At 45.8% G+C, this 25934-nt stretch overlaps 2 protein-coding genes across 3 annotated transcripts in view; one reads left to right on the forward strand and one right to left on the reverse strand.

Annotated features, from left to right (window-relative positions):
* Nucleotides 1-12097, reverse strand: part of fbxo43 (F-box protein 43) — a 33039-nt gene extending 20942 nt beyond the window's left edge. Inside the window, exon 1 of the mRNA XM_070872831.1 lies at nucleotides 11990-12097. The gene's annotated coding sequence lies outside the window, so the exon portion shown is untranslated. The remainder of the gene's footprint in view (nucleotides 1-11989) is intronic.
* A 109-nt stretch (nucleotides 12098-12206) lies between these two features.
* Nucleotides 12207-25934, forward strand: part of LOC139250561 (DNA-directed RNA polymerases I, II, and III subunit RPABC4) — a 58089-nt gene continuing 44361 nt past the window's right edge. The window contains exons 1-2 of one of the 2 annotated variants that reach the window (XM_070872987.1): nucleotides 12208-12320; nucleotides 14713-14787. The gene's annotated coding sequence lies outside the window, so the exon portion shown is untranslated. Of the gene's footprint in view, nucleotides 12321-14712; nucleotides 14788-25934 lie in introns of both variants that reach the window. The other variant, XM_070873035.1, reaches the window with a different exon arrangement.

A 25934-nucleotide genomic window follows, 5' to 3' on the forward strand; every position in this document is an offset into this window, starting at 1 on the left:
TGTATTTGGATTTCCAGAAGGCATTTGATAAGGTGCCACGTAAAAGGTTACAGCACAAGATAAGAGCTCACAGGGTTGGGGGTAATATATTAGCATGGATAGAGGATTGGCTAACTAATAGAAAACAAACAGAGTGGGGATAAATAGGTCAGTTTCAAGTTGGCAAATTGTAACTAGTGGGGTGCCACAGGGATCAGTGCTGGGGCCTCAACTATTTATAATCTATATAAAATGACTTGGATGAAGGGACAGAGTGTAATGTAGCCAAATTTGCTGATGATACAAAGATGGGTGGGAAAGCAAATTATGAGAACGCAAATAATCTGCAAAGGGATATAGATAGGCTAAGTGAGTGGGCAAAAATTTGGTAGCTGGAATATAATGTGGGAAAATGTGAGGTTATCCATTTTGGTAGGAAAAATAAAAAAGCAAATTATTTAAATGAGAGATTACAAATTACACAGATGGATCTGGGGGTCCTTGTATATGAAACTCAAAATTTTAGTGTGCAGATACAGCAAGTAATTAGGAAAGCAAATGGAATGTTAGCCTTTATTGCAAGGGGGATGGAGTATAAAATTAAGTTCTGCTGCAACTGTACAGGGTGTTGGTGAGACCACAATTGGAGTACTGTGCACAGTAGTGGTCTCCTTATTTAAAAAGGAGGGATATACTTGCATTGGAGGCAGCTTAGAGAAGGTCCACGAGTATGATTAGAGTTGAAGGGGGTGTCAAATGAAGAAAGTTTGAGCAGGTTGGGCCTATACTCATGGGAGTTTAGAAGAATGAGAGGTGATCTTATTCAAATGAATTATCTACCCCAGATAGCTGTGGAGGCTGGGTCAGTGAATAATTTTAAAAGGTGGAGATGGATAGATTTTTGATGCATAAGGGAGTCAAGGGTTATGGGGAGAGGTCAGGGAAGTGGAGTTGAGGCCAAGATCAGATCAGCCATGATCTTATTGAATGGCGGAGCAGGCTCGAGGGGCCAGATGGGGAAAAAGAGGGTTTGAACTAATTTGGATGGCACCAGGATGAAGCATTAGAGAGGAGCAGAGAGACAAGCAGCATTAGAATAAACAGTTCAGAAATAGGAGGGATCAGATGGGAGGAATGCAAAAAATACACAAAGGCAGATTTGGAATGCATGTGTACAAATACATAAAATGTTGAACATAAAGGTTGGCAAGCTGCAGGCACAAGCAGCTACATGGGATGATGATATAGTGGCAATAATGGAGACCTGGCTCAAAGGGGAGGATTGGGCACTTAATATTCCTGGTTACAAGGTATTCAGGAAAGATAGGGATGGAAAAAAAAGGATTGGCAGTATTGATCAATGATACTGTTACAGCATTAGAAAGTGATGAAGTGCTTGGGGGGGTGGGGGGGGAAGGGGTGGGGAAAGAAATGAGGTTAGAATTAAGGAATAGATAAGCAATTAGACGGCTGGGTGTATCTTACAGGCCACCAAATAGTGGGAAGGAGGAGCTAGAGGAGCAACATTGCAGAAAGGTGCAAGAACATATGATAATGGGAGACTTTTCATTTATCATAATTATAGACTGGGAAAATAGCAGTGTAAAGGACAAAAAGGAAGAGGAATTCCTAAAATATATACAAGAACTTTCTTGATCAGTGTGTTTCCAGCCCATCAAGGAAAGTAGTAGTGTTGGATCTAGTTCTGGGGAACAAAGTGCAGTAAGTGAAGCATGTTTTAGTCAGAACATTTGGGAAACATGGATCGCAATATCAGGTTTAGAGTAGTTATGGAAAAGCACAAGAAACAATCAAATGTAAAAATACTCAACAGGAGGAGAGCTAATTTCAGTGAGTTGTAAAGGAATCTGGCCCAGATGGACTGGAATCAAAGATTAGCAGGTAAACGAGCAATGGGAGGCATTCAAAGAGGTTTGGGTACAGATTAGACACATTCCCAACAGCGGGAAAGGAAGGGCATCCAAAGCTAGAGTGCACTGGATGGCTAAAAGCAGAGTGGTTAAAATGAAACAGAAAAAAGGAAGTTTTTGATAAATGTATAGTAGAGAACCAAGCTGAATACAGAAAGTACAGGAGAACTGAAAAAGGAAATGAGGGGCAAAAAGAGTGCATGAGAATAGAACAGGTAACCCAAGAGAACTCAAAAGTCTTATGAACAGGAAGAGTCAATGGAAGGGTGGTGCTGATTAGCAACCAAAAAGATCTTGTGGAGGCAGAAAGTGAATACTTTGCATGGGTCTTCACTAAAGAGGATGCTGTCAATGTCACAATAAGAGGATGTAGTATAGAAATTGGATAGGATAGAGAGAGATAAAGAGGAGATACTTAAAAGGTCAGCAGTACTCAAGTAAAAAATATGTCACCCAGTCCAGAAGGGATGCATCTTAGGTTGCTAAGGGAAGCAAGGGTGGAAATTCTGGAGGTCCTGGTTACAATCTTCCAATCTCTTTAGACATGCAGATGGTGCCAGAGGACAGTATTGACAACATTACACATCTGCTCAAAGAGGAGCTATAAACCCAACAACTACAGGCCAGTAAGGCTAATGTCGGTGGTGGGGAAACTTCACTTGGTAAAATATGGGTTAATAAAATGAAACTCAGCACAGATTTGTTAAAGGCAAATAACGTGGCTTGAGCAGTGGTGCAGAAGGGAGAGATTCAAATTCCTGGGACATTAGAACCGGTTCGGTGGTGGGTTGGGGGGGGGGGGGGGGGGGGAAGGTGGGACCAGTACAAACCGGACGGTCTGCACCTGGGAAGGACTGGAACCAATGTCCTAGGGGGAGTGTTTGCTAGTGCTGTTTGGGAAGAGTTAAACTAATATGGCAGGGGGATCGGAACCTATGCAGGGAGACAGAGGGGAATAAAATGGAGACAGAAGCAAAAGATAGAAAGGAGAATAGTAAAAGTGGAGGGCAGAGAAACCCAAGGCAAACAAAAAGTGCCACTTTACATGAGAATTCTAAAGGGTCAAAGTGTGTTAAAAAGACAAGCCTGAAGGCTCTGTGCCTCAATGCAAGGAGTATTCAGAATAAGGTGGACGAATTAACTGCGCAGATAGCAGTTAACGTATCCGGTGTGATTGACATCATGGAGCCATGGCTCCAGGGTGACCAAGGCAGGGAACTCAACATCCAGGGGTATTCAGCATTTAGGAAGAATAGACAGAAAGGAAAAGGAGGCGGGGTGGCGTTGCTGGTTAAAGAGGAAATGAATGCAATTGTCAGGAAGGACATTAGCTTGGATGGTGTGGAATCGGTATGGTGGAGCTACAGAATACCAAAGGGCAGAAAACACTAGTAGGAGTTGTGTACAGGCCACCAAATAGAAGTAGTGAGGTTGGGGACAGCATCAAACAAGAAATAAGGGATGTGTGCAATAAAGGTACAGCAGTAATCATGGGTGACTTTAATCTGCATATTGATTGGGCTAACCTAACTGGTAGCAATGCAGTGGAGGAGGATTTCCTGGAGTGTATTAGGGATGGTTTTCTAGACCAATATGTCAAGGAACCAACCAGAGAGCTGGCCATCCTAGACTGGGTGATGTATAATGACAAGGGACTAATTAGCAATCTTGTTGTGTGAGGCCCCTTGGGGAAGAGTGACCATAATATGGTAGAATTCTTTAAGATGGAGAGTGACAAAGTTAATTCAGAAACTAGGTCCTGAACTTAAGAAAAGGTAACTTTGATGGTATGAGGCGCAAATTGGCTAGATTAGACTGGCAAATGATACTTAAAGGGTTGACGGTAGATAGGCAATGGCAAACCTTTAAAGATCATATGGACGAACTCCAACAATTGTACCTCCCTGTCTGGAGTAAAAATAAAACGGGGAAGGTGGCTCAGCCGTGGCTAACAAGGGAAATTAAGGATAGTGTTAAATCCAAGGAAGAGGCATACAAATTAGCCAGAAAAAGCAACAAACCGGAGGACTGGGAGAAATTTAGAATGCAGCAGAGGACGACAAAGGGTTTAATTAAGAGGGGGAAGAGAGAGTATGAGAGGAAGCTTGCCGGAAACATAAAAAAGACTGCAAAAGCTTCGATAGATATGTGAAGACAAACGTAGGTCCCTTGCAGTCGGATTCGGGTGAATTTATAATGGGGAACAAAGAAATGGCAGACCAATTGAACAAGTACTTTGGTTCTGTCTTCACAAAGGAAGACACAAATAACCTTTCGGATGTACTAGGGGACCGAAGCTCTAGTGAGAAGGAGGAACCGAAGGGTATCCTTATTAGGCGGGAAATTGACGGGATTGAAGGCCGATAAATCCCCAGTGCCTGATAGTCTGCATCCCAGAGTACTTAAGGAAGTGGCCCTAGAAATAGTGGATGCATTGGTGATAATTTTCCAACAGTCTATCGACTCTGGATCAGTTCCTATGGACTGGTGGGTTGCTAATGTAACACCAGTTTTTAAAAAAAGGAGGGAGAGAGAAAACAGGTAATTATAGACCGGTTAGCCTGACATCAGTAGTGGGCAAAATGTTGGAATCAATCATTAAGGATGAAATAGCAGTGCATTTGGAATAGCAGTGATAAGATTGGTCCAAGTCAGCATGGATTTATGAAGGGGAAATCATGCTTGACAAATCTTCTGGAATCTTTTGAGGATGTAACTAGTAGAGTGAACAGAGGAGAACCAGTGGATGTGGTGCATTTGGACTTTCAAAAGGCTTTTGATAAGGTCCCACAGAAGAGATTAGTGTGAAAAATTAAAGCACATGGTATTGGGGGTAATGTACTGACGTGGATAGAGAACTGGTTGGCAGACAGGAAGCAGAGAGTCGGGATAAACGGGTCCTTTTCAGAATGGCAGGCAGTGATGAGTGGAGTGCCGCAGGGCTCAGTGCTGGGACCCCAGCTCTTTACAATATCAAATATAAATATATGTATGATTTAGATGATGGAATTGAGTGTAATATCTCCAAGTTTGCAGATGACACTAAACTGGGTGGCGGTGTGAGCTGTGAGCAGGACGCTAAGAGACTGCAAGGTGATTTGGACAGGTTAGGCGAATGGGCATTTACATGGCAGATGCAGTATAATGTGGATAACTGTGAGGTTATCCACTTCGGGGGCAAAAACACGAGGGCAGAATATTATCTGAATGGCGGGAGATTAGGAAAGTGAGAGGTGCAGCGAGACCTGGGTGTCATGGTTCATCAGTCATTGAAGGTTGGAATGCAGATACAGCAGACGGTGAAGGTGGCAAATGGTATGTTGGCCTTCATAGCAAGGGGATTTGAGTATAGGAGCAGAGAAGTCTTACTGCAGTTGTACAGGGCCTTGGTGAGGCCCCACCTGGAATATTGTGTTCAGTTTTGGTCTCCTAATCTGAGGAAGAACGTTCTTGCTATTGAGGGAGTGCAGCGAAGGTTCACCAGACTGATTCCAGGGATGGCTAGACTGACATATATGAGGAGAGACTGGATCAACTGGGCCTTTAGAAGGATGAGGGGATCTTATAGAAATATAAGATTCTGATGGGACTTGACAGGTTAGATGCGGGAAGAATGTTCCCGATGTTGGGGAAGTCCAGAACCAGGGGACACAGCCTTAGGATAAGGGGCAGGCCATTTAGGGCTGAGAGAAGGAGAAACTTCTTCACTCAGAGTTGTTAACTTGTGGAATTCCCTGCCGCAGAGAGTTGGTGATGCCAGTTCATTGGATATATTCAAGAGGGAAGTTAGATATGGCCCTTGCGGCTCAAGGGATCAAGGGGTATGGAGAGAAAGCAGGAACGGAGTACTGAAGGAATGATCAGCCATGATCTTATTGAATGGTGGTGCAGGCTCGAAGGGCTGGATGGCCTACTCCTGCACCTATTTTCTATGTTTCTATGTTTGACATGTGATTGAGTTCTATGATGAAGTAACAGACAGTTGATGAGGGTAGTGCGGTTGATGTGTACATGGCCTTTCAAAAAAAGGTGTTGCGGGCGGGGGGGGTGCAGTTTGACAAAGTACCACATAATAGACTTACTGGAAAAAATTAAAGCTCATGGGATTAAATTGGCAGTGACTGTGTGGATAGAAGCATTGCTTTTTGATATGTTAATGACCTGGACTTGGGTATACAGAGCATAATTTCAAAGTTTGGAGATGACATGAAACTCTGAATTGTAGTAAACAGTGAGGAGGATAGTAACAGACTTCAGGAGGACAGTGACAAACTGGTGAAATGGGCAGGCACATGGCAGATGACATTTAATGCAGAAAAGTGTGAAGTGATGCATTTTGGTAGGAAGAATGAGGAGCGGCAATATAAACAAAATACAGGTAACAGCATCAAGAATCCAGAGTTCCAGAATCTGTAATGTTCCAGAATCTGGATACCAGGACAATCCATGGCAGGATCATCCAGAATCCATAAAATGTTCCAGAATCCAGACTCCCTGCCAAACCGCTTACCGCTGCCAGGGAAAATCCAAAAATCGAACTCAGAAATTAAAAAAAAACTCCAACCCTATCTCTTCTTCCACTGCTGCTCCTGGGTCCGCACGCAGTCCCCTTCCCTCGGCCAGACCGCGGCACCCCCAGCCTTGCACACCGACTGGTCTGCCTAAAACCGTGAGACCCTGCCGAAACTCTGCAAAAGGCAGTCCCGAAACAGCTGTCCAAAAACCGGACACCCACACTGCAAATCGCACTGCCCCCATGACCCCGAACGGAGCCGACCAGACCATGATTTTAATTTTTCATGATTGTACCTGTAATAATAAAAAATACCGGCACATGCACTTTTAAAGTCAGCATTTTTGTAAATATTTTAGTGGCATTAAACATTATAGGGCCATCTTCATCCTATGATGAGACCCCACCTGATCCACCTACATCTCATGATCAGACTCCACCAAACCTGACTCAATCGCTGTGGTGTTTTTCCCGATTTAAAGGTCTGTACAGATTGTGAATTTGAGTTGTTTGTCATTTCAACCATGTCAAAAAGGCCAACAGATACCCCAATGGGTACAGGTAAAGCAAAGAGGAAGCATAGTTCATTGTCAATTGCCAAGAAATTAGAGTTACTCCAGAGATTAGATAGAGGTGCTTCAGTGAGAAGATTGAGTGAGGAGTATGTTGTTGGAATTTCCAGCATTTATGATATCAGAAACCGAAGAACAGATGATGAAATTTTATGCAGAAAGTTATGTTCATAAGGAAATAAGAGAAAAAGTATGCATAAGCCGAAATGTGATCATGTGGATCGAGCAGTGATGGCGTGGTGGCGACAAGCGAAGTGAAAAGGTTCCTTTGTCTGGCCCAATGGTGTTGCAAGAAGCTAAAACATTCCATGCACAACTGGGGATTGAAACGCCATGCGAGTACTCTTCTGGTTGGCAAGCCAAATTTAAAAGGCATCATGGCATCAGGCAATTAAGGTGGAGATAGACAGATTTTTGAACACATCTCTTGCTGTCTGAGGGAACTGCTTTGGGATGCTCCACGTAAAGGTGTACGAACATAAGAAATAAGAGCAGGAGTAGGCTATTTGGCCCCTCGAGCCTGCTCCGCCATTCAATAAAATCATGGCTGATCTGATCATGGACTCAGCTCCAATTCCTTGCCCGCTCTCCATAACCCTTTATTCCCATTTTGTTCAAAAATCTGTCTATCTCCACCTTAAATATATTCAATGACCCAGCCTCCACAGCTCTCTGGGGCAGAGAATTCCACAGATTTACAACCCCGAGAGAAGAAATTCCCCCTCATCTCAGTTTTAAATGGGCGGCCCCTTGTTCCAAGACTATGTCCCCTAGTTCTAGTTTCCCCTTGGAGTGGAAATATCCTCTCTGCATACACCTTGTCGAGCCCCCTCATTATCTTATATGTTTCTATAAGATCACCTCTCATTCTTCTGAACTCCAATGTGTATAGGCACAACCTACCTTCATAAGTCAACCCCCCTCATCTCCGGAATCAACCTAGTGAACCTGGAGTAGTTCAGCAGGCAGCGAAACCTTATTCAAGGGTCTTAAAAACAAGAAAATTTATGTAATAAAGAAAATACATTTTCTTTTATGGGGTAAGAGTACTTTGAACATGAAGTACTTCCTGGACTTCTCTTTATTCATGCAGCTATGCTCCAAGGGAATGCTGCCAGCTGGTGATAATTTATATTGCAAGATAGAATAACTTTCTCCCAACTTCTCCTCCTCTAAAAGGCAGCAACATGCTGGCATACAGTTTATAGGCACCAATACCCCTTCAAATATTCTGTGTTCACTCACCTTCCAAGCACAATAGCCAACTGCGCAAGATCAGTGAAAAATGTAATCCAACATGTCCAGTTGCAGAGCTGATTAGCATCTTGTCACATTTCAAAGAATCAAAAGTGCAGCGTATAGACATTTAAAAAAATGCTCTCAAATCTTTTATTCCCCTGGAAAAATGCAATACTTTTACCCAGTCATGGAAGGTTACATAGTCCCATGTAAAAGATACCAGCAAGTACCAGCCCAAGAATCATTCAACTGAAGACATGATATTACATGTTATGCAAAGGAGCTATACCTTTGAGATCCAAACTCAAAGGGGTTGGGAAGGCTTGGAATGGAGATCTAAAGGAGACATTCTGGAAATGTATTATCCAAATAAAAAAGGGAGATTTTTTACAAACCAAAAACTTCACCAAAACATTGAGTGATATGATCTAGGTGAAGCCAAGCATTCTACAGTGGAATTGCTAACTGTTGAGCTAAAGAGACATTGGGAAAGAGTCAATAGAATTGAATCTTCCAAATATTTCAAAATAGGGACCTTACCACAAACATTTGCCCTAAACTCTGCAGTTATGTTACTAAGAAAGTACTGCAGGCTGCTTTTGTAATTAACTACATTATCCATACCAAAATAAAAACAGCCACAATTCATCAAATGTCAAAATGACATAGTCCAAAGCAAGTGTGGTGCTTGGGTCAGGTAGGCATTTGATAGGCAGAAATCCCATCACAATGACATTGAAGAGTCTCAAAATCAAGCAACGAAGAAATCTACACGTAAAATTGTTGCTTGCCTGATACAAGGTGCAAGGTCTCTCCCATAGGGATGCACCCCACTTACTAAGTCCAGAGACCTTTGGTGCAAGTTAGCAGATCCAAGGTTAGACCATTTCCTTCTATTCTGTTCTCCAAATCAACCCGTAAAATTATAATGCAAGCTTAGCTGTGTTTTTTTTTTAAAATTTGGACAGCCAATCCTAAATTTAGGTGTGCATGTACAATCATAGAAAATTACAGCTCGGAAGGAGACCATGTCAGCCCATTATGTCCACACCGGCCGACAAAGAATTATCCAGTCTAATTCCACTTTGCAGCACTTCAAGTGCACATCCAAGTACTTTTTAAAAATGTGGTGAGGGTTTCTGCCTCTACCACCCTTTCAGGCAGTGAGTTCCAGACCCCCACCACCCTCTGGGTGAAGAAATGTCCCCTTGTTTCTCCTCTAAACCTCCTACCAATTACTTTAAATCTATGCCCCCTGGTTGTTAGTCCCTCTGCCGAGGGAAAATAGGTCCGTCCTATCAACTATCTAGGGCCCTCATTTTTTATACCTCAATTTAGGTCTCACCTCAGCCTCCTGTTCCAAAGAAAACAAACCCAGCCTATCCAATCTTTCCTCATAGCTAATCTTCTCCAATCCAGACAACATCCTCGTAAATCTCCTCTGTACCCTCTCTAGTGCAATCACAGCTTTCCTGTAATGTGGTGACCAGAATTGCACGCAATACTCTAGCTGTGGCGTAACTAGTGTTTTATACAGTTCAAGCATAACCTCCCTGCTCTTGTATTCTATATCTCAACTAATAAAGGCAAGTATTCCATAATGCCTTCTGAACCACCTTATCTACCTGGCCTGCCAACTTCAGGGATCTGTGGACAGACACTCCAAGGTCCCTTTGCTCCTCTACACTTCTCAATGTTGTACCATTTAATGTATATTCCCTTGAGAGGCGAAGGCCCAGGGGCAAAGGAGCAGTGAGAGAATGTAGAGGGATGTGATCAGGACCTAGGAGAGGCATGAGTTCGGGGCCAGAAGAGGCGAAGGCCCAGGGGCAGCACGGGCCAGCCGACACTGCGATATGTGTGCGCAGTAGGCCCCTGCAGCAAAGCTGATCTCCAGTCGTCTTGGGTAATCCTTACCACTGGACCAAGACCTAGCTCTGTCAAGCCCGTGTGGTGACTCGTGTGCAACGGCCACCACACGTTAAAAAATCCACACACAGGCATCTTCCACCCTTCAAGATGTAGTTCAGGATCTGGAATATTCAGTCCTTCATTGAAACACCTGTGAACTCATCCCTTTTTGGTGTGGAAGCAAGTCATCCTCATTTTGAGGGACTGCCTATGATGATGATTCCCTTATCTTATTAGCCTTCCTCCAAATGCATTACCTCACACTTCTCCAGATTGATATCCATTTGCCACTGTTCTGCCCACCTGACCAGGTCATGGAAAACATCTGGCAGTCTACAGCTTTCTTCTTCATTATCAACCACACAGCCAATTTTTGTATCATCTGCACACTTCTTAAATCATACCCCCTACATTCAAGTTGAAATCATTGATACATACCACAAAAACCAAGGAACCTAGTACTGAGCTCTGCAGAACCCCACTGGAGATAGTCTTCCAGTCACAAAAACACCCATCAACCATTACCCTTTGCTTCCTGTCTGAGCCAATTTTGGGTCCACTTTGCCTTGGATCCCATGGGCTTTTACTTTCATGACCAGTCTGCCATGTGGGACCTTATCAAAAACCTTGCTAAAATGAATATTCTGATAGTATTGGGTACACCAGACACAACCCTAAAATACCTGCTTGATACTTGATGGGTAATCTGCAGCAGTGGAAAAAAAAATCCCAGCCCCCAGTGACAGGTCTCATTAGAGAGATCAAATGCCAATCACCACAGTATGTTATGAGTATTGCAAGTCTGCCTGGTTCAGGTATCAGATTGTCAAGAGGGTTGACTTGGTTATACATTTTTATAACCAGGATGAGTCACCTTAGAACTCCTTCTACACCTGCCTTCTCCAAGAAGATAGTCATTCTTTCTGGAGCAATGAGCTAAATCACCTTCCTCATCTGTATCAGCCTTGTGAATCAAGTCAAAAGAAATTGCCACTGGAGATTATATACAAATACAATTTGCTGTTCCCATAACCCTTCAACTCCTTTTCCTTCATCTACCCATCCCCCTTCATTTACCTACCCAATCTTGAATGTTTCTGCCTCAACCATTGAAGTAAATGCCATAGTCTTAGAACAGAACAGAAAATCCCAAGGGGGATTCAATTAATTGTTACTTTCCACTGTCAGGCTCGGTAAACATTTAAGTTTTACTCTCTTTTTGGTGTGGAAGCGGGTCATCCTCGATATGAGGGACTGCCCAATACTATAATATACAATTTTAGAAAATACACCAGAAAGAAACGAGTAAGTTTTAAATAGAGCCTCACGCCTAGGGTCAAGTAACAGAACCTATTAAGGATTATTTTAGCGTATCGGAATTACTACTTTAAACTAGTTTCATCCTTTGCAAAGAACTAAAATATCATGCTAAAAAACTTAGTTTTCGCCAAGCTCACTCAATATTTTCCGTACCCACCCCAAGATGTGCGCACACGAAAGTAGAACCCACTGCACATAAATTGGACACAGCTCTTTCTTGCAAGAGAAAGTTAACCAAGAATAGCTCGGTCACTTTAAAGAAAAGTGCACCTCTCTTCCCCTGAACTATTTCGCCACCCAATGGGTCGAGGGAGAGATTGATCATTTCCCACTTAATCAGCATTGAAATTAATGAATTTTAAAAGAGACGTGCAAAAACAATTTAAAAAGGAAGAGAGTGAACCCAGGTGCTCCAGGTCCAGCTGGTGAGAGGCAGCAGTGTGTGCGAGAGAGAGACAGGCTGTTGTCAGGCGTGAGCCACCTCTCCTCTCGGCCCCTTTAAACTGTGAAGTGGAGATACTTACACAGCTGGCACAGGAGAATCGTGCGGATTTCCCGGGAACTAAGCCCTACTGTTAACCCGTTCCTACATTTATTTCTCTCTCAGACCGGCCACCGCAACCTCTTTACTCATCCTCCATCAGCGCCGACAACACACTCCGCGTTCGAATTTCGTATCCAAACCCCTTATTTGTCAATCAGCAGCCAATCAGCGAGCGCCTTACTCCACCCTCCGGAGATTGCCGAGTGCGAGCCTAACGCCGCTTGTCGGAGCACGTCACATTGGTGACGCTCGGCTTGCCGCTGGAGGCCTGCCTCCCGGACTGGCAGAGAAATACCGAGCAACAGCAGGCGGTGAGCAGTTAATGGTGCAGTCGGGTTTTGGGGCCTGGCCATGGGCCGCCAGGGGTCGGCTGGAGCTGGTTGGGCCCTGGGGATTGGTGGCCATGTGTGTCTATGTGTGTTTTTTTTTGGTCGCATGAGATGAGGCCGGGATTAAAGGAAGACTTACATTTATATAGCGCCTTTCACGACCAGTGGACTTTTTTGATTCTACAACTCATTTAAATAATACAATTCAACCACAGCCACTAGGACCCGCAAAATAATCAATAAACGTTAAAGGGAAACGTAACAAATTAAATTAAAATTCTGTTCCCTGTTGTAATGATGCACTTCAATCCCTCTCTCTTCAGCTCACCTCTTGCAGAAGGCCTCGAGCGTACCGGTAGACACCGTGTGCTCCATCTCCAGGTACACCCTGGCGCAAACGTAGCCGCGAAGAGAGACTGGCAGTCGGGTTGAACGAACCCCTCAACCGCCCGCTGCCTGGACTGTTCCCAAAGTGCTTTACAACGTTTTTAAATGACATTGCCAATTAAGTCAAAATTTCTGGTCACGTTTGTGATGATGTACTCCAGTCCCTCCGGTGCCCACTGGTCACGGAAGGTCTCGAGCGTACTGGTGGACACCACATGCTCCATCCCCAGGAACACCCGTGCGTGAACGTAGCCGCGGATGAAAGGCAGGCTGTCGGGCTGAACGACCCTCTCGACCGCCCGCTGCCTGGGCCTGTACTGGCTATCTTGGCCAGGCACAGGAGCAGTCCTACGAGGAGGCCCTCCGACCTACCCGCTATCCCCTGCACCGGGTGCTCAAAGATCAGAGGTGTGGGACTGAAGTGCAGCCAGAAGTTGAGGAGCTGCCCCTTCAAATAGTAAAAGAAGGACTGCACCTCTCACACCCGACATGAACATGGCCTCCTCCAGGCCACAGAAAATGCAGGCAGCCTGGGAGCCTGTGAACCGGCTTAAAAACTTAATGCACGGTACTGCCCCATGCAACACCCTCCAGGCCAAGCCCCCAATACAAAGTGTTTTACAACCAATGAACTACTGTTTTTGCAGTGTAGTCATTATTGTCTTCTTAGGCGGTCCCTCGTAACGGGGATAACTTGCTTCCACACCAAAAAGGGATGAGTTCACAGGTGTTTCAATGAAGGACCTGATATTCCAGGTCCTGAACTACAGGTTGAAGGGTGGAAGTTGCCTGTGCGTGGACACCATCTTGCTGTCCGGAGGAGGCAGGGGTCCCCAATGGAGTCCTCCCTTTATTGGGGACTTGGCCTGGAGGGTGTTGCACGGAGCAGTCCCGTGCAATTGTTTTTTACGTCGATTTACGGACTCTCAGGCCGCCTGTAATTTCTGCGGTCCAGAGGAGTCCGTGTTCCACGTATATGTGGAATGTGTGAGGTTGCAGCCCCTCTTCCAATATTTGAAGGGGCTGCTCCTCAAATTCTGATTGCACTTCAGTCCCACACTCCTGATCTTTGGGCACCCTGTGCGGAGGGGAGCGGACAGGTCAGAAGGCCTCCTTGTAGGACTGCTCCTGGGCATGGCCAAGGTGGCCATTAACCGATCCAGACAGCGGGCAGTCGAGGGGATTGTTCAGCCCGACTACCTTCCTCTCTTTCGCAGTTACATCCGAGCCAGGGTGTCCCTGGAGATGGAGCACGCGGTGTCCACCGGTACGCTCGCGGCCTTCCGCGAGAGGTGGGCGCCGGAGGGACTGGAGTGCATCATCACCCCCGGCAACCAAATTTTAATTTGATTTTATGTTTTAAAGTTTAATTTGTTTTAATTGCCGGGTTTTAGTGTCCCCCTCCCCTTTTATAGGGGGCACTTGTAAATTATGTTTTTAGAGCCCAAAAAAAACCCCAAAAAATCTACAAAAATATTTAAAAAAACAATAAAAAGGGCCTTGCGAAATGTTTGGAGTGTCCCCCAGATCGGGGGTCACTTGACCTAATGTTTATTTGTCTCCTCTAAAAGAGTTGTTCAGCCCGACTACCTTCCTCTCTTTCGCAGTTACATCCGAGCCAGGGTGTCCCTGGAGATGGAGCACGTGGTGTCCACCGGTACGCTCGCGGCCTTCCGCGAGAGGTGGGCGCCGGAGGGACTGGAGTGCATCATCACCCCCGGCAACCAAATTTTTATTTGATTTTATGTTTTAAAGGTTAATTTGTTTTAATTGCCGGCGGTTTTAGTGTCCCCATCCCCTTTTATAGGGGACACTTGGAAAAAAAGATGATTTTAGTGCCGAAAATAAAAACCAAAAAAAACCAAACAAAGAAGAGGGCCTTGAAAAATGTTTGGTGTGTCCCCCAGATTGGGGGGCACTTGATTTAATGTTTACTTTTTCCTCCCAAAAGAGTTGTTCAGCCTGACTACCTTCCTCTCTTTCGCAGTTACATCCGAGCCAGGGTGTCCCTGGAGATGGAGCACGGGGTGTCCACCGGTACGCTCACAGCCTTCTGCAAGAGGTGGGTGCCAGAGGGACTGGAGTGCATCGTCACCCCCAGCAACCAAATTTAAATTTGATCTGTTTACTGTCTAAAGTTTAATTTGTTCATTTGTCGATTTTGGTGCCCCTTTAATAAGGAGGTTCAACAAAATAGTTGCCTGTGCGTGGATTTTTTTAACATGTGGTGACCGTTGCATACCAGCCACCACACGGGCTTGACAGAGCTAGGTCTTGGTCCAGTGGCAAGGATTAACCAAGACGACTGGAGACCAGCTCTGCTGCACGGACCTAATGCGCACACATATTGCAGTGTGGGCTGGCCTGTGCTGCCCCAGGACCCTTGCCTCAGCTGGGCCCTGAACTCACGCCTCTCCTGGGTCCCAATCACGTAGCTCCACGATCACTCGCCACTCACTCGCTCTGATCTCGCCGCTCCTGCTGCACCTGCCTACGCTCGAATCACCGACCTGGGTTATGGTGACGTCCAATCCAGTTGCCCTCTTCACTGCCGTCGCTCTTCTGCACCAGCTCACGCTGCTCCCTGAAGTAGCATGCCTCCACGCTGCTTCCAGGGCCGCTCACCTTTTATGGCCCCGACCTGCTGCTGGTGTTCTCACGCAGGTCGGTGCCTCCACGCTGCTCTAATGTAGGAAACGCAGCAGTCAATTTGCGCAGGTACACCAAGGTTTTTCTAACACACTAACTTTAACTAAGCAAATTCCTGGGTTGTTGGCTAAGCTGCTGTGTAAGAGGAGTCCTGAAGCTATCATTTATAGTACTTAGGGAAGTGGCCCTAGAAATAGTAGATGCATTGGTGATAATTTTTCAACAGTCTATCGACTCTGGATCAGTTCCTGTGGACTAGAGGGTTCCTAATGTAACACCACTTTGTAAAAAAGGAGGGAGAGAGAAAAAGGGTAGCCAGTTAGCCTGACATAAGTAGTGGGGAAAATGTTGGAATCAATCATTAAGGATGAAATAGCAGCACATTTGGAAAGCAGTGATAGAATTGGTCCAAGTCAGCGTGGATTTATGAAGGGGAAATCATGCTTGACAAATCTTCTAGAATTTTTTGAGGATGTAATTAGTAGAGTGGACAGGGGAGAACCAGTAGATGTGGTGTATTTGGACTTTAAAAAGGCGTTTGACAAGGTCCCACACAAGAGATTGTTGTGCAAAATCAAAGCACATGGTATTGGGGGTACTGTACTGACATGGATAGAGAACTGGTTGGCAAACAGGAAGCAGAGAGTCGGGATTAACGGGTACTTTTCAGAATGGCAGGCAGTGACTAGTGGAGTGCCGCAGGGCTCAGTGCTGGGACCCCAGCTCTTTACAATATATATTAATGATTTGGATGATGGAATTGAGTGTAATATCTCCAAGTTTGCAGATGACACTAAACTGGGTGGCGGTGTGAGCTGTGAGGAGGATGCTAAGAGGCTGCAGGGTGATTTGGACAGGTTAGGCGAGTGGGCAAATACATGGCAGATGCAGTATAATGTGGATAAATGTGAGGTTATCCACTTCGGGGGCAAAAACACGAAGGCAGAATATTATCTGAATGGCGGCAGATTAGGAAAAGGGGAGGTGCAGCGAAACCTGGGTGTCATGATTCATCAGTCATTGAAGGTTGGCATGCAGGTACAGCAGGCGGTGAAGGCGGCAAATGGTATGTTGGCCTTCATAGCAAGGGGATTTGAGTATAGGAGCAGGGAAGTCTTACTGCAGTTGTACAGGGCCTTGGTGAGGCCCCACCTGGAATATTGTGTTCAGTTTTGGTCTCCTAATCTGAGGAAGGACGTTCTTGCTATTGAGGGAGTGCAGCGAAGGTTCACCAGACTGATTCCTGGGATGGCAGGACTGACATATGAGGAGAGACTGGATTGACTGGGCCTGTATTCATTGGCGTTTAGAAGGATGAGAGGGGATCTCATCGAAACATATAAAATTCTGACGGGACGGGACAGGTTAGATGCAGGAAGTATGTTTCCGATGTTGGGGAAGTCCAGAACCAGGGGACATAGTCTTAGGATAAGGGGTAGGCCATTTAGGACTGAGATGAGGAGAAACTTCTTCACTCAGGGAGTTGTTAACCTGTGGAATTCCCTACCGCAGAGAGTTGTTGATGCCAGTTCATTGGATATATTCAAGAGGGTGTTAGATATGGCCCTTGCGGCTAAAGGGATCAAGGGGTATGGAGAGAAATCAGGAACTGGGTACTGAGGGAATGATCAGCCATGATCTTATTGAATGGTGGTGCAGGCTTGAAGGGCCTAATGGCCTACTCCTGCACCTATTTTCTATGTTTCTATGAAGTGCAACATTTAAAGTAAGAAATTGATGCAGCTAGAGGACTCGGTAGCGCAGTAAATTCAGGTGCAATTATGGGACGGGATCAAAATCACTTGTCTGAAAACTTGGGAGCACAAGATAGAAAGGCATTAAGTGCACGAGATATCTCTAACCTTCAGATGTCATTAGGCATGGTGTCAGCTTGTGAAGATAGCCAGTTTTATCTCTCTCCCTCCATTATCTTAAGTTTCTTGCTGCAATCTTCCATTACCTGTGTAATGTTAAGGCCTGGACAACCTGAAATTTTCTCTCGTATCATCAAATCTGAAACTATTCTCCTCAGCTCCCACCAGCCTCTGGCATTGATTCCATGAATCTTCATGACAATCACTACAGGCTAAATGTGAACTCCACTCCTATTTCTTCCCTATTAATGTGGAAGCTATATCCACATCTTTAACACCTCAAAGCTTGAAGTCTTTAATACCTCTCATGTTGGCTTCTCTGCCTTCACTTTTAACAGCTTACAACTCATTCAGAATAGGGCTGCCCATGTGCTCACCCACAGAAAATCCCACCCTCCCAGCATCCCTGCCCTTGCTAAACTCCACCGGTTTCATGAGCCGTAGTGAATTGACTTCTAGATCCCCATCCTCAATTTTACGTTCCTACTTTGGCCCAGGTTACCTCTGCGATCTCCAGCCCTTTTTCCCTGCAGAACCCCTCTGCTCCTTCTTCACTGCAACTACTTTGTCATTACTGGATGTCTTTTATATGCCTTCCCCCTGGTGCTCCCTCTTAAATCCCGCCACCTTCCAGTCACTTGCCCTGCAATCAAAAATTTTTCTCTTGGACTGGGCTTTTTTTTTCTGTTTTCCTTTTTTCTTCCTGCTCAGCTGCTATTTTACGAAGAGAGCTTTTCGTATGTGAAAACTGCTATCGAAATGTAAGTTGTCTGATAAACAATACAATCTGTTGAAGTTAATGAAATTACTATCTAACCGTTGTGACCGTCTAAACATTATAATCAAGTATTGCTAATCTTACAAGAAACAACATTGTAGCTCACAAATTAAAATCATAGAATCATAGAATGGTTACAGCACAGAAGGAGGCCATTTGGCGTGCCAACGCTCGGCAAGAGCACTTCAGCTAGTTCCACTCACCCTTTCCCTGTAGCTCTGCAATTTTTTTCATTCAGGTACTTATCCAATTTCCTTTTGAAAGCTACAATTGAATCTGCTTCCACCACCCTTTCAGGCAGTGCAGTTCAGATCCTAACCACTTGCTGGGTAAAAATGTTTTTCCTCATGTCACCTTTGGTTCTTCTACCAATCACCTTAAATCTGTGTCCTCTGGTTCTCGACCCTTCCGACAATACGAACAGTTTTTATCTACTCTATCTAAACTCCTCATGATTTTGAACGCCTCTATCAAACTGCACAAGGTAAAAGTTCACGGGGCTGGGGGTAATATATTAGCATGGATAGAGGATTGGCTAACTAACAGAAAACAGAGAATCGGGATAAATGGTTCATTCTTGGGTTGGCAACCAGTAACCAGTGGGGTGCTGCAGGGATCAGTGCTGGGCCTGCAACTATTTACAATCTATATTAACGACTTGGAAGAAGGGACTGAGTATAACGTAGCCAAGTTTGCTGACGATACAAAGATGGGAGGAAAAGCAATGTGCGAGGAGGACACAAAAAATCTGCAAAAGGACATAAGCTAAGTTAGTGGGCAAAAATTTGGCAGTTGGAGTATAATGTTGGAAAGTGTGAGGTTATACACTTTGGCAGAAAAAAATCGAAGAGCAAGTTATTATTTAAATGGAGAAAAATTGCAAAGTGCTGCAGTACAGTGGGACCTGGGGGTACTTGTGCATAAAACACAAAAGGTTAGTATGCAGGTACAGCAAGTGATCAGGAAGGCCAATGGAATCTTGGCCTTTATTGAAAAGGGGATGGAGTATAAAAGCAGGGAAGTCTTGCTACAGTTATACAGGGTATTGGTGAGGCCACACCTGGAATACTGCGTACAGTTTTGGTTTCCATATTTAAGGAAGAATATACTTGCTTCGGAGGCAGTTCAGAGAAGGTTCACTCGGTTGATTCCAGAGATAAGGGGGTTGACTTATGAGGAAAGGTTGAGTAGGTTGGGCCTCTACTCATTGGAATTCAAAAGAATGAGAGGTGATCTTATTGAAACGTATAAGATTATGAGGGGGCTTGACAAGGTGGATGCAGAGAGGATATTTCCACTGATAGGGGAGACTCGAACTAGGGGCATAATCTTCGAATAAGGGGCCGCCCATTTTAAAACTGAGATGAGGAGGAATTTCTTCTCTCAGAGGTTTGTAAATCTGTGGAATTCGCTGCCTCAGAGAGCTGTGGAAGCTGGGTCATTGAATAAATTTAAGACAGAGATAGACATTTCTTAACCGATAGGGGTTGTGGGGAGCGAGTAGGGAAGTGGACCTGAGTCCATGATCGGATCAGCCATGATCGTGTTAAATGGCGGAGCAGGCTCGAGGGACCGTGTGGCCTACTCCTGTTTCTTATGTTCTCGCAACCTTCTTTGCTCTAAGGAGAACAACCCTAGCTTCTCCAGTCTATCCACGTAACTGAAGTCCCTCATCCCTGGAACCATTCTTGTAAATCTTTTCTGCACCCTCTCTAAGGGCTTCACAACCTTTCTAAAGTGCAGTACCTAGAATTGGACACAATCATCATCATAGGCAGTCCCTCGAAATCGAAGAAGACTTGCTTCCACTCTAAAATTAGTTCTCAGATGACTGTACAGGCCAATACGGGAATTACAGTCTCTGTCACAGGTGGGACAGACAGTCATTGAAGGAAAGGGTGGGTGGGGAGTCTGGTTTGCCGCAAGCTCCTTCCGCTGTCTGCGCTTGGTTTCTGCATGCTCTCGGCGACGAGACTCGAGGTGCTCAACGCTCTCCTGGATGCTCTTCCTCCACTTAGGGCGGTCTTGGGCCAGGGATTCCCAGATGTCGGTGGGGATGTTGCACTGTATCAAGGAGGCTTGGAACATTTCCTCTGCCCACCTGGGGCTCGCTTGCCGTGTAGGAATTCCGAGTAGAGCGCTTGCTTTGGGAGTCTCGTGTCGGGCATGTGGACGATGTGGCCTGCCCAACGAAACTGGTCAAGTGTGGTCAGTGCTTCGATGTTGGGGATGTTGGCTTGATCAAGAACACTGACATTGGTGCGTCTGAGACACAATACTCCAGTTGAGGCCGGACCAGTGTTTTATAAAGGTTCATCATAACTTCCTTGCTTTTGTGCTCAATGCCTCTATTTATGAAGCCCAGGATCCCATATGCTTTTTTAACTGCTTTCTCAACCTGCCCTACCACCTTCAGCAATTTGTGCATATATACCCACAGATCTCTCTGTTCATGCACCCCCTTTAGAAATGTACACTTTAGTTTATATTGCTTCTCCTCGTTCTTCCTACCAAAATGTATCACTTCACATTTTTCTGCATTAAATTTCATCTGCCACGTGTCCACCCATTCCACCAGCCTGTCTATATCTTCTTGAAGTCTATCACTATCCTCCTCATTGTTCACTATACTTTCAAGTTTTGTGTCATCTGCAAATTTTGAAATTTTGCCCTGTACACCCAAGTAAAGTCATTAATATATATCCAGAAAAGCAGTGGTCCTAGTACCGAGCCCAGGGGAACACCACTGTATAATCTCCTCCAGTACAAAAAACAACCGTTCACCACTACTCTCTGTTTCCTGTCACTTAGCCCATTTCATATCCATGCTGCCACTATCCCTTTTATTTCATGGGCTTCAACTTTGCTGGCAAGCCTATTATGTGGCACTTTATCGAACGCCTTTTGGAAGTCTTATATACACCACATCAACCACATTGCTCTCATCGGCCCTCTTTGTTATCTCATCAAAAAACTCAAATCAAGTTAGTTAAACACGATTTGCCTTTAACAAATCTGTGCTGGCTTTCCTTAATCAATCCATATTTGTCCAAGTGTTAATTTTGTCTTTGATTATCCTTTCAAAAAGCTTCCCCACTACCAAGGTTAAACTGACTGGCCTGTACTTGCTGGGTTTATCCTTACATCCTTTTTTGAAAAGGTGTGTAACATTTACAATTCTCCAATCCTCTGGCACCAGCCCCGTATCCATGGAGGATTGGAAGATTATGGCCAGTGCCTCTGCAATTTCCAACTGCTTCCCTCAGCATCCTAGGATGCATTCCATCTGGTCCTGGTGACTTATCTACTTTAAATACAGCCAACCTTTCTAGTACCTCCTCCTTATCAATTTTTATCCCATCCAGTATCTCAACTACCTCCTCACTATAACTCCTTGGTGAAGACAGATGCAATGTACTCTTTTAGTACCTCAGCCATACCCTCTGCCTCCTTGCGTAGGTCTTCATTTTGGTCCCTAATCGGCCCCACCCCTCCTCTTACTACCCACTTACTATTCATATGCGTATAGAAGATTCCCTTTTATGTTCTCTTTAATGGAAATATTGTAAAGCAGTATCTGTCAGCACACTGAATCTCTCGTACCATACTTGATTTGAGATTGGGCTGCTGATTCATTGTGCTTATCGGCTCCAAAAATTGCCCATTTATTACAACAAATGAAAGTACACCTTGCCATAGTGAAACTGAATTTACAGCTGGTGGGAACAGCAAGACCTGGTTATTGCTCGGTGATTTTTGTAGCATTATAATTATTTTCCACCTCTATCTGGTATCAAAATAAGAGGGCTGAAGGAATGCTTTGGATAAGTCTAAAATACACCAATTGTTGCTACTGCTGATCTGCCACCCAGACATTTCCAGATTAGTGTTATTGTGGTCATATTTCCACAAAAGTACATTATCTGCATATATTGCAAGCCTTTCAACAGTTGCACATCAATGTAGTACGGTCATCAGCAGGATATGTGATAGGTCCTTACTATACAGTATAAATGCTCATGAGGCCCATGCTTGAGAGAAGGTCAGTCTGTGACCTGTCCTTTATTCCTTAGCACTCAAAGTGATGAAGGTGGGTGGAGCTTCCCCTTTTGTACCTGAAGGCCCAGGTTAGGAGTGTCTCCCACCTAGTGGTCATTGTTCTCACAGTGTACAACTTAGGTCAGATTATACATGGGTTACAATATTGGTTGAATACATGACGTCACCTCCCTCCCAAAGTCTTATTGGGATCACAGGTTGAGTCTCTCTGGTGGTTTACGCTCTCTTGTAGAGCGGCTGAGTTGGGGCTCCGATTGTTGGGCGCTGGCCTGAATGTCTGCTGTTTGTGGTGCCTCAGGCCTATCCAGACTGCCCACAGTGATTGGGCTCTCCTCCCTTTGGTTCCGGTGTTCGGTCACATATGGTGGAGTGAACTCTACATTGTGTTCTTCCTCTGCTTCTTCTATGGGGTTGCTGAACCTCCTTTTTGTTTGATCCACATGTTTGCAGCAGATTTGTCCATTGGTAAGTTTAACTACCAGAATCCTATTTCCCTCTTTGCCAATCACAGTGCCTGCGAGCCATTTGGGCCCTGCAGCGTAGTTGAGGATAAAAACAGGATCATTTACATCAATGCATCGCGCCCTCGCATTCCTGTCATGGTAGTCATATTGTGGCTGGCGCCTGCTCTCGACAATTTCTTTCATGGTGGGGTATATAAGGGATAACCGGGTTTTGAGCGTCCTTTTCATTAGCAGCTCTGCGGGTGGAACCCCTGTGAGCGAGTGTGGTGGGAACTATTGGCCAACAGAAGGCGTGATAAGCATCTTTGTAGGGAACCCCCTTGGATTCTGAGCATCCCCTGTTTGATTATCTGCACTACTCGTTCTGCCTGGCCGTTTGAGGCCGGCTTGAATGGTGCCGTTCTGACATAGTTAATCCCATTGCCTGCCATGAAGTCCTGGAATTCAGTGCTTGTGAAGCACGGGCCATTGTCGCTGACCAAGACGTCCGGTAGACCGTGGGCGGCGAACATTGTCCGTAGACTTTCTACCGTGGCAGAGGATGTGCTTGAATTTAAAATGTCACACTCGATCCATTTGGCGTAGGCATCTACTACAATCAAAAACATTTTTCCCATGAAAGGACCTGCGTAGTCCACATGGATGCATGACCAAGGCTTGGTGGGCCATGGCCAGGGGCTAAGGGGGGCTTCCCTGGGCGCATTGCCCAGCTGGGCACACGTGTTGCACCTGCGAACACAAAGTTCCAGATCTGCGTCTATCCCTGGCCACCAAACGTGTGACCTGGCAATTGCCTTCATCATGACAATGCCCGGGTGCTCATTGTGGAGTTCTCTGATGAATACCTCTCTGCCCATCTGGGGCATGACTATGCGGTTTCCCCACAGTAGGCAATCGGCCTGAATCGAGAGTTCATCCTTGCGCCTGTGAAATGGTTTAAACTCCTCAGGGCATGCCCTGTATGTGGCTTCCCAGTCCCCATTCAGGACACATTTCTTGACTAGAGACAATAGCGGGTCTCTATTTGTCCAGACTTTAATCTGACGGGCTGTCACGGGTGAGCCTTCGCTTCCGAAAGCTTCAACTGCCATGACCATCTCAGCAGCATGCTCGGTAGCCCCCTCAGTGGTGGCTAGTGGGAGCCTGCTGAGTGCATCGGCGCAGTTTTCGGTGCCCGGTCTGTGCCGAATTGTAGTCATAGGCGGCTAACGTGAGTGCCCACCTCTGTATGTGGGCCGATGCGTTTGCATTTATGGCCTTGTTGTCGGACAAAAGGGACGTTAGGGGTTTGTGATCTGTCTCCAGCTCAAATTTCCTGCCAAACAGGTACTGGTGCATTTTCTTTACCGCATATACACATGCAAGCGCCTCCTTTTCTACCATCCCGTAACCCCTTTCTGCCTGGGACAGACTCCTGGAGGCATAAGCTACCAGCTGTAACTGACGCTTGACATTGACATGCTGCAACACACACCCGACACCATAGGATGACGCATCGCACGTTAACACAAGTTTCTTACATGGATCATATAGTGTTAACAGAGTGTTAGAACATTGCGTGCTCTATTAAAAGCCCTTTCCTGGCTGACCCCCCAGACCCATTCGCGACCTTTGCATAGGAGCACGTGTAGCGGCTCTAGCAGCGTGCTCAATTTGGGAAGAAAGTTACCAAAATAGTTCAGGAGCCCCAGAAACAAACGCAGCTCCGTCGTGTTACGGGGTCTGGGTGCTCTCTGGATCGCTTCCGTCTTGGACACAGTAGGGCTGATCCCGTCTGCTGCTACCCTCATCCCCAGGAATTCTACCTCTGGAGCTAGGAAGACGCACTTCGCCTTTTTCAGTCGCAGCCCTATCCGGTCCAGTCTGTGTAGCACCTCCTCCAGGTTGTGGAGGTGTTCTTCAGTATCGTAACCCGTGATGAGGATGTCGTCCTGAAAAACCACCGTCCCTGGAATCGACTTGAGGAGGCTTTCCATATTTTGTTGGAAGATCGCGGCGGCCGAGCGAATCCCGAACGGACATCTGTTGTACTCAAACAACCCCTTGTGTGTCGTGATGGTGGTCAGCTTCTTCGACTCACTCGCCAGCTCCTGGGTCATGTAAGCTGAGGTCAGGTCCAATTTTGAAAAAGATTTGCCACCGGATAGCGTCGCAAAGAGGTCCTCCGCTCTTGGTAACGGGTACTGGTCTTGGAGTGACACCCGATTGATGGTGGCCTTGTAATCACCACATATCCTGACCGACCCATCCGCCTTGAGTACCGGCACAATCGGGCTCGCCCAGTCACTGAATTCGACTGGCGAGATGATGCCTTCCCTCAGCAGGCGGTCCAGTTCGCCTTCTATCTTTTCCCACATCATGTACGGCACCGCTCTGGCCTTGTGGTGTACTGGCCTGGCGTCCGGGTTTATGTGAATCACTACCTTGGCCCCCATGAAAGTACCGATGCCGGGTTGAAATAATGAGTCAAATTTGTTCAGGATCTGTGAGCATGATACTCGCTCCACAAAGGAGATTGCATTGACATCGCCCCATTTCCAGTTCATGACAGCAAGCCAACTCCTCCTCAGTAGTGCGGGACTGTCCCCTGGGACAATCCAGAGTGGCAACCTGTTCTCCGAATCTTTGTGGGTCACGACTACCGTGGCGCTGCCTAGCACCGGAATGATCTGCTTTGTGTAAGTCCATAGCTGTGCGTCAATCGGCGATAATTTTGGCCTCCTGGCCTTGGACGCCCACAACTTTCCGAACTGTTTGATAGCCATCAGGGACTGGCTGGTCCCGTGTCTAGCTCCATTGATACTGGGATGCCATTGAGGAGCACTTTCATCATTATCGGTGGCGTCTTGGCATATGAACTGTATACGTGCTCCACATGAACTCGCTGAACTTCAGCTTCCAGTGATTTCCCCCAGCATTCATTTCTGCAATTTCTGCAGGTATTTTGCTCATCTCTGCAAACTCAGGCTGAGTGTGTGCCTCCACGCCTCCAACATGAGCTGTTGTTGGAAACAAAAGGTCCCTTGCCAGTCGATCGTCCCTGACTGCCCCTGTTATTGTCCTTGAGTGCACCATTAACAGGTGTTGATGGCCCTATTACTGGCAGCATTGTCCCTTGCAATGGCGTGAATCGCCGTTCAGCTTGCCATTGTCTCTGTCGAACTCCCCCTCTGGGTTCGACTACATGTTGGGGCATGCCCGATTGCCCTTGTCTGCCTGGAGAACTATGTGCTGCTTTAACAATGTTGAATGTCTGTCCCAACCATTCCTTAACACAGTACCTCTCGTCTATTCTGCTAGTGGCCATGCTCGCGTGGTTTAAATCCCAGTTTCTCGTCGCCATTGATAGGTCCTTACTATACAGTATAAATGCACACGAGGCCCA

Source organism: Pristiophorus japonicus, chromosome 1, assembly GCF_044704955.1.
Source record: "Pristiophorus japonicus isolate sPriJap1 chromosome 1, sPriJap1.hap1, whole genome shotgun sequence".
Classification (NCBI taxonomy): domain Eukaryota; kingdom Metazoa; phylum Chordata; class Chondrichthyes; family Pristiophoridae; genus Pristiophorus; species Pristiophorus japonicus.